This window comes from Camellia sinensis, chromosome 9 (assembly GCF_055761805.1).
Source record: "Camellia sinensis isolate YWXY chromosome 9, ASM5576180v1, whole genome shotgun sequence".
NCBI lineage: Eukaryota > Viridiplantae > Streptophyta > Magnoliopsida > Ericales > Theaceae > Camellia > Camellia sinensis.
Window position 1 is genome coordinate 5,384,077 of NC_138969.1, and position 10,219 is coordinate 5,394,295.

Here is a 10,219-nt window from a genome sequence, read left to right on the forward strand (position 1 = left end):
GTGATGGGCTTGGGTTGTTCATAGTGGGTTATGACCTTTGTGGGCCTAGCCACGTCAATAATAATTATCCAAAAATATCTATTAACAACAAATACGATCATCTATTGCATGATAACCATCTAAAAATATCAATAAAAATAACTACTTATTACATGATCATCATCCAAATACATACTAAAAATTAATTTTGTAAAAAAAATTAAAATAAAAATGTAAAATATTTATCATTTTTATATAATATTACCTTTGGTGAGTAGAAATAATTTTTAAAAAATTAAAAATAATTTTTTGATATTTATTTTTATCAAATTAGTTTATATTTTATCAAATTGATGACTTTGTCTTTCAAATGGAGTAACAATGTTTTCAATTATTCTAATTTAAAATGAGATTCAAAATTTAAAATCAAATATATTACAATTGAAAAATTATGAATCAAAGTGACACAAATCTCAAACTACAGAAATCGTTATTGTAATTCGTCCAATATTTTACGTAAATAAAATTAAAAAATATATTAAATGTGTCATCTTTTATCTTTTAATTATTTAATAAAAATAAATTAATATTGTTTTATTTATAAAAATTTCAGCTACATCATAGGTTAAGAATACCACTTGGACAATAGTACTACACGCTAACTGACCACTGTAGCCACTCTTCTTTGGGCTCAATTATGTCATGGATTTTTCTCATATCCATATTATTGTTTTATAACTATTCAATTTTTATAATTTTATTTTAAATTTTAGTTTCAGTATATGAAACACACAACTGAAACCATATATTAAAATTATGTCAAGCGCTTTTTTATACACAGCTTATTGAAAATTTTTATTTCTTTCTCTCTTTTTTTTTTTTTTTTTTTCATTTGCATTCAATTTTTTTTATTCATTTCTATATACACGATTTGCAAAATGGATATGTAAATAGGTTACTCCACATACCCGTCAGGAAGTATTACCCCTTAGAACTCACAATGCATCTACAGAGAACTCCACCGCACCTACGTCGGAACCGAAGCTAAGGCTCTCCGCGTGCTATGGATACTAAAAAGTATGTTTAACCCTCACAATAAATTATGGAGACTCGAACGCAAATTATGAATGATAAATTCGAAGGGCTTATCACTAAACTAACTCCTAATGGTTATTCATTTCTATATATGCGTATACTTTTTTTTTTCAAGAATGAATATATATACGTGTATTATAGCCTTCTAGTATATTTATCTACAAATAGCCTCAAGCATAGCCAGCCTACATTTTGTTTGTACTGTGTCTGTGTTGTTTGAGTTATAAAAATTTAATTTACCCAAAAAAAAAAAAAAAAAACTATGAAAGATTCTATATTTTATAAGCTATAATGTTAAATCTTTCATCTGAAATATATTCTTGTCTTTTATCCATTTTGTAAAGACACTTGATCATATTGAGTTGTTTAACTAGCCTCTGGTTGAGATTTCAGAATTTCATTTTTAGGTATTATACTTGGAAAATTCTATAGCAGACATCCCAATCACAAATTTGTGTAATCTCGCCACATATTGATGTTAAAAAAAAATCATAATCAAACCACAAACTTTGTTACATGGATCACAAAATTTTGAATATTTTCTTACATTAATTTGTGGCAGTGTTACACTATTCATAATCCAAATTATCCCTGTACACTATTCAGATTTTTATTTATATATATATATATATATATATATTTTTTCTTCCATCTACATCTAGTTTATTGTTCATTTGTTATATACAAGGCACAACTGATAAAATAATTTGAAATTATACTCAAACTATGAGTATTCAGGTCATAAGTCTATTTTTTAATCTTTTAAGTCATCAGATTCAAACTCTAATATTTTTGGATTAAAAAAAACATAATTTGTCTAAAAAGACATTATCTATTGAAATCAAATAAACCTATCTCTTGAAATCATCCAATTTGTCTATCGGTTGAAAATTCATCAAGCCTATTTTCATATCTGTTAAAATTCACCAAAACAACCTATATGTTAAAACAACTCCGTTACGTAGCTCGAATATCAACGGTTCGAATGGCTCGAAATCTCAAAACGACGTCGTTTTAGAATGTTTTTTTATTCTCTTACCGGTAAGATAATATTTTCCGTACCATTCGAGTCATTCGAGCCTCACTTTCTCGAGCTACGGAGCATTTTCCATGTTAAAATTCACCAAGAATATTTTCTTATATGTTAAAATTCACCAAATAACCTATATATTAGATTTTACCAAACCTGGTTTTCTAGATTTTGAAATTCACTAAACTTCATTTTTGAATTCACAAAATTCATTTTTTTATCTATTGAAATTTATATGAAACATGTCCGTCATTCAACATTATATTTTTTAAATATCACACATTCCTTTTTCCCACTACTACTTGTTGTCACCGGCGACTTCACTAACCAATTTTTTATTAACTTTTTTCATTGCACTTTTCCTGTGCGTCATTATAACAAATAAAGAAAAATGTTTGGGACCTCTAATTAGAGATGCCACTAATGATGCACTGCCACTGTCAGTGCTATGTCTGTTTTTTTTTTCCTTTCCTTTTCCACCTCATTAGAGGTGTGTTTAGAGCCTCTAAATTAGAGGTCTCTAGCATCACTGACAAATAAATTTTTCTCCTGCATCTAAGCTGACACACTCTTTTAGGATAGACTTTCACCAATTTTCTCTTCAACTGCTGCCCACTATTTATTTCAATTTTTTATTTATTTCGATTTTTTTTTCTTTCTTTATTTCTTTCACCAATTTTTCTTTCTACCTTTCAATTTTTTATTCTATAGACACGTATACATACACTTCTGGTAGATCTATAAATATGTCTATAATCTTCCACTATTTGCAAATATGAAAACATAAGTCTAATAATAAGTAATATACACTTCCATTCTTGTCTCTCTCCACAGGGCTTATGAATTTGTCTTAACCCTAGAACCCAGTGGTTGAAGCGCTGACCAAGAATTAGCAGAATTCGAAGCCAAACACTTTGAATCCGAGTGAAGAACAAGGACTCAGAAGTGCTCCAAGCAATAATTGAGACCCAAGGTTATCCCGAGTTTCATTATTTTTATGCAATCAATAATGCTTTTTTGGGTGTTCTTATGTGATGTCTTATAATTTCAATTATCTCACTTTTGACACTGAATTTATAATTTTGTCTCAATTTAATTTAATAGATTATAATTTTTATTTTTTTAATAAAAAAATAAGCACAAACTATACGTGTCATGCTTTCATAAATAAAATTATAAACATGTTCAACTTGGTAAGTTAAGCTCAACTACATCAATGATTAATTTCCTTCAAACACCCTAATTAATTTATTAATTAAACCAAATTGACATAAAATTTAAAATTAAGGATCAAAATCGAACTAATTAAAATGATAAAGAGACCAAAATGACTCCTTTTCCCCTTCCAAATTGAATTAAAATTGTATGGTAAACTCCAGAGGCTGGTGGATTTTTTTTTTTTCAAAGGGATTATTATATTTTTTAACCATGATAATAATATTTTGGTGCGTTACTTGGCAGTTGAAAGATAAAAGATTATTTCCCAACAAAGCAATGGAGAAAAAACCAGGGATTACATTGAAAAACCGTTCAGAATCTGAAGCTCAACAAGGCCTATGGCTTTCGCATAACTTGAATCTTCGAGACAACAAAACCATGAAGTACCTTCCTCCCTCCCAGCGAGCAGGGCTGGCCCTGGGGTGAGGCGATTGAGCCGGTCGCCTTGGGCCCCCAATTTTGAACAAAATTTAGGGCCCCCAATTAGGGGAGTGTATCATGTCATGTTATTTCATAATTATTTTAATATTAGCTCAATTTATTTATTTTTATGTTGTCGTGTGATGTTATTTTGATTCGTATTCGATTGATGTTTAATATGAAAACTTTCACTTTTAGTTAAAAATAACTTAGCAAGCGTATTGAGAGATTAAGATTTTTCTCATAAGTTGAATTTTATAAAATTTATTTCAACTAAATGAAATTATTCATAGAATGTTTGATTTTAATTCAATTGCATTTTTCTAATTAAAAAAATTGTACCTTGTTACTATTTATTTTTTATTAGATTGACTCTAAAATAGGTAACAAAAAAATATATATCTTAAATGAAAAAAAGATATTAGCTTTAATTATTATTTTACATACTTTTTTATTCAGTTAGATAGAGTTAAATAAAAGATTAAAAAAATCTCATGGCATCCCTTAGTGAACATTGAAATATATAACTAATAATTCATGTTATTGAGTTGTGTCATACTTGGATTCATGTTGAAAATAGTCAACCTTAACTTGCTAATTTTATATATTGCTTGAGTTGTATCGAAAATTCTCATCCTTACCCCCAATTAATTTTTGTTCTTATAGCATTGGTAAGTTAAAAAATAAAGATTCGATTCAACTAATTGAAGTTCAACTATTATATACATATATATATATTTGTTATTTAAATTTTATTAAATTGTAATGCAATAGAAATAAATTTTTATCTTTTTTTTTTATCCAAACAAATTTTTTTATTTCTTTTTGGATATTGATATATGAAGGGCCCAATTTAAAAAATTCGCCTTATGCCCTAATAAGTCAGGGCCGGCCGTGCCAGCGAGTACCTTCATTGTGCCTAAAAAACTCCAAACAGTATTCGCATTGGAGGAGAAGAAGACAGTGGAAGTAGTAGGCAAGTTGATGATGAGAAACAAGCAAATGCATTCCTTCGTCCTTCCCAGAGAATATCTTCATCGCTCCTAAAAACACTAACCACTGTTCGCAATGGTGGAGGAGGAGAAGACAGTGGAAATAGTTGGCAAGTTGATGATGAGAAACAAGCAAATGCATTCCTTCGTCCCACACAAAGATTATCTTCATCACTCCAAAAAACACTAACTACTGTTCGCAATGGTGGAGGAGGAGAAGACAGTGGAAATAGTAGGCAAGTTGATGATGAGAAACAAGCAAATGCATTCCATCGTCCCACACAAAGATTGTCTTCATCGCTCCAAAAAACACTAACCACTGTTCACAATGGTGGAGGAGGAGAAGACCGTGGAAATAGTGGGCAAGCTGATGATGAGAAACAAGCAAATGGATTCCTTCATCCCTCCCAGAAACTACTTTTATTACAACGGTCTCCTACTCAAATGCCATCTACTTCCAACCTCATGCGTCCCCGACATGACTAAAACCGAGTTAAAAAGACTACCAATTGATGTCAAAATTCCAGGCTCCATGTTATAATTGCTTGAAAGAATAAACCTGGCCGTGTCGTGTGACAAAAAAAGTTGTTAGTTTTTATATATTTGTTGTTGTGTTTGATATATGCTGTTGTTATTATCCTTTTGCTTTTAGATGACATCAAAAAAAAAAAAAAAAAAAAAAAAACCCATCAAACCAGAGAATGGAAAACCCCAAAACTCCACCTCCTCCTAACACCAATATTACAACATAACATGAGAAAGAAAAAACAGACACAGAAAAACCAACCACCCATGTGAAACCAACAACTGCAACATAATGAGTGAATCGGTGTCCCAATAAAATTGGCACCTAATAAGACTCGCCCGATCATATTCAACCACCAAAAGGAACACCAAACAGTTGGTGAGACACCAAGCAAAATCAGACCCCAACATTGAAATCAAAACCTTTTTATGATGAATAGAGCATATATCAAGTCTAAACTCAGTACATGATGGATCCAAGCCAAGTATAGCTTTCATATATGCAATCAAAAGCACATAAAGACAGCATTCAAATCATCAACTTATTAATAACCTTCCAAAGAAGACACCCCAAAAGCAAAAAATCAGAAATAGAATTTTAAAAGCAAATTAATTCCTGCAAATAAAAGTTAACAATGATGCGATCTACATCATGGCTAAATCACTGCATCCCAACTATATTGGCACCGAGAAGCCAACAAATCCTTTACAAGCATCGAAAAAAACTAACAAAAAGACCATGGTACTACACGTAACCAACGAAAGTATCACAAAGAGCAAAATGAGTAGAATTCACTTTTAAGAGTTTTTTTCTGTGTCCAAATTCAGAGAAGATCTAGAGCACTACCCATTATACTATACTATCAGTAAATCAAGTCACTGTCAAAAACAAAGAAAGGAAAAATTATGAAAGCCCCCATATCAGGAGTCTGCTTTAGGCCACGAAAATGGCAGAGCCGACCCTGTTAATTGTGTGGATGTGGCAGAGGCAATGACAATAGTGGTGGTATTAGAGTGGTGGTGGTGGTGATGGCGGTAATGGTGATAATGTGAAAAGGTAGGAGGGATGAAGACAATACACCTCAACAGTCACAACAATGGCATAATCGTAACATATTTAAAATTGAGCATTCAACATTCAGATTTGAGTAAGAAGTTCGTGACTTAATACTTTGGCCTACTTTTAGACCATCTCCAACCACTTTACAAAAACAAATAAAGATCACGTTTTTTTTTGTGTGATGTATGTTATTTAATCACACCTTTTAAGTTTTATTAAAGTGTGATCTTTGGGAGTGTGATTAAAAGTGTGATTAAAAATATTTAGATCACATCTTTTAAGTGTGATTAAAAATATTTTAATCACATCTTTTAAGTGTGATCTTTGGAAGTGTGATTAAAAATGTTCATTTTTAATCACACTTTTTAAGTGTGATTAATAACATTTAAATCATACCTTTTAAGTGTAATTAATAACATTTAGATTACATCTTTTAAGTGTGATTAAAAATATTTACATCACATCTTTTAAGTGTGATTAATAACATTTAGATCATATCTTTTAAGTGTGATTAATAACTAATAAAATCTGTGATAAAAAAAGAATTCGACATATTTGAAAAATAATCAATATTATTTTTGTATGCACATTTGAAGAATGTAATATACACTATATACTATATTTTGAATCATAACTACATATTGAATAGAATAACGTCATATATTTCATAAATGGAAATTAAATATTCAAAAGTATATACAAAAGAATTAAATAAAAAAAAATTAACTGTGCTTACATATATTAAAAAATGAAAAAACTTAAAAAACTAAGTTCTTTAATTCTTGAACCATATTTTGCATCTCTCCAAAAAATTTCTGACCTGAAAAATGAAAACACAAATTAATCCAGAAACCGTTGATTCATATGAATAAACTAAAAAGTTAATTCAGCAAACCAAAATATGAACATTAATCATTTCTGCTTGATCTTAATCCTTTTGGAATTAACTTCCCTGTTAACAATTAGATGCCCTAACAACTCAGTGTCAATGACATTGTAATTAGGAGGTCACTAATGAGCACAATATTTAAAATGATAAATCTCAATACAGCCTGTGTATGATCTTTTTGTGAATGTATATTATTATTATTGTTGAACCATAATTCTAGATACCCATAAATAAATAAATAAAAACTCAAGAATTTACTTCATTTTTTTTTTTTTTTTTTGGTAGGGGAGGGAGAGTACATACATTGCAGTCTGCATTTTCTTTTGCACCTTTGGAGGAAAAAGAAGAGAAAACAGCTACCCATTTCATGCATGTCTGTCTACAAAGACTAAGTGCAAACGCTAACAGCTAGCACAAGCATATGAAAAATCATAAAGAAAATACATTATTATCACAAAAATAATTACTACTATTAGAAATTAAAAGGCATACTGTTGATCCTACATCAACTTAAACAGCTACTAATGCTTCAGTTTTCCATACTAAATTGTACAACACGTGGTTCAGAATATATGTTGCCCATAACAAAGTTGGTTTTAACATTATAACTATATTTTAATCTCTTTTTTGCTTTGGTTGAGATCATTGGAAGTGAACACAGTTTCTCCCCATCACAAGCTTCGCATCAAACCTAACTGGGAGTGTTTCCCTTGCTTCCTTCTACAAGGAACATAAAAATCCGGGTGCAAAATTGTGCTCAGAGTCTCAGATCAAGTATTATTCAATCATTTCCCCCTTCCTAATGCCAACATGCGTAGTTAAATACACCACAATTTTTTCAACTTTATCCCACTTCAAAGGATAAAAGTCCCATTTGTATGATAAATACCCATTGAAACTTAAACTGCCTATCACAAAGATGGAAGTAATTTACCAATACAACAATACACATATTCTCATCAACGTCACGCTACTGGGTGATGAAGGGTTGGCGTGTTGGGAAAGATGAAAGGGTTCTATGTCATTGCACAACAGTTTTTTGCATTCAAGAATAGGAAAAGTACCTCAGTTCCAAGTCGCTTATTTAGAGCTTCATTCCACATATTTGCAACATATGTCGGCTGCACTCTAGTCCACATAGACTTGACAGAAATGACCTGTGAATAGAGTCTGCCAGTTAGAAATTTAGCAAAGTTCTCAACATCCTCGCATTTATTCACATGTAATGCAAATGAATGATGGTATCAAGTAGATAGAATTTTTTCGCCGGCAAAAATGAAACAGTGAACATGACTGTCAAAGCACAAAAAAATAAAACAGGAACGAAAAAAGTGACTCCTAAAATTAATAATTCTGGCAAACTATGCACAGTACAAGTCGTGCTAAGCTACTCATCCATTTGTTATTACTGTAGCCAAAAGAATTTCACTCAAAATAGTGAGGATTTATAAACCCCATTGTTTACATTTATATGCATGTGCACTTTCAACACACTATCCACATGTTACCTATGTAATGAAACTATTATAATTCCAAAGCAATGACCATAATAGAACCATATCACCAAATCCAATCAAACCAGAAGGCTTCTGAACCAAGAAAACCTACTAAAATAGTCAAGAAATGCACAGTATTTAGTAGCATGGCATATGCATCATGGAAAGCCAAGTTTAAACTTTAATACAATATATTAGAAAAATATCAAACTTAAGCATACCAAGTGAGCATCAAGAGGTGGTGGATAGTTGTCAGCAATGGTATCAATCCAACTAAAAATCATGTTGTGATAACCATATGGCTTCCCTGCCATGCTCCGAGCATATGCCCATGCTGCAGTCGAATTAAATTTAGCACGCACATCTGGATGTAAGGGCAGCAACACTACCTATGGATTGGATTCATCCTTAAGAGACAATTCCCACCATTCATCCCATGGAATTACCACAATAATTTCTTCACCCTGAAACACAACCAAGACAATATAAGCATAAAAGCTAAGAACATGTTCACATAAATATGGTATAAAGACAATATGATGTTCACACTGCTAAATATGAAGGCCAAAAAAAAAGGAATCCACCAATAAACTCAATCCAAGAATTGTTCAAATATTTCCATGACTATAAAACCAAAAAGGAAAGTTCATTCCAGAAACCAAAATTTGAAAACCTACCTATCTTTTCAAATTTGTATTTTCCAACGCCCCTCACACGTGTTTGCATACATGATATAAGCACTACAATTCTACAATTCAGTTGTTTTAAACTAAAATTCTTTCCTTGCCAATTCCAACTTTTTAGGTTTATGAATTCATGCCAATAAGCACACAAATCTAACATGGCTCTAAAGTATAACGTATTGGGTAATTATATGTCTATGGCCATGTTAGGAGTTGGTATTGTGCATGCTTGTCCATATACCTTTTCATTCTCATGTCCAGATTCACCAACCCAAAGATTACCTTGTTAGGCCAGAAATGTGAAAATGAGAATATATATTCAGGAAGTTTTTGTAAAGCTACCCGACTAGTTAATCTCCTATAATCAATTCAATTAAAAAACTAAATAAAAAACACAAATTGAATAATATTACCAGTGGATATACTACAATCCAGGGATCAACAATTCTAAATCGCCCAAAGAAAATAGAAACTAAAGATAACATGTTCAATGCTTCTGTAAATTTACCCAGATTTATTTTCTCCTACACAAATGATAATTCAAGTAATTATCTTCTAGATGAAGATTTTTTAATCTGATAGTACTGCTTTAATAGTCACAAGCAGCATCGCCACTAGGTGGTCTATCTATTTCGAGAAATGTCAGGAGGCATACTACACAGTTTCATCAAATGAATCTAAACTGATAATATCTCCTATTATTCAATGTTTTTGAGTATTTAGTTGCACAAACGCAACAACTAATCACCACATTTCTAGATTTTAATTTAAAATAATAAAATAAATACTTCCACCTAAGAGATAGAGTTTTCCAACAAATCAAATTCAGTGT

The 10,219-nt window shown here is 31.0% G+C and overlaps 1 long non-coding RNA gene across 1 annotated transcript; it reads right to left on the reverse strand.

Annotated features, from left to right (window-relative positions):
* Window positions 1-7,655: 7,655 nt before the first annotated feature.
* On the reverse strand, window positions 7,656-9,692 carry LOC114261647 (uncharacterized). The gene is made up of 3 exons (XR_003629020.2): window positions 9,629-9,692; window positions 8,926-9,168; window positions 7,656-8,365 (listed from the first exon to the last, which is right to left on the reverse strand). It is a non-coding gene; the product is annotated as an uncharacterized LOC114261647 (long non-coding RNA).
* Window positions 9,693-10,219: the final 527 nt, after the last annotated feature.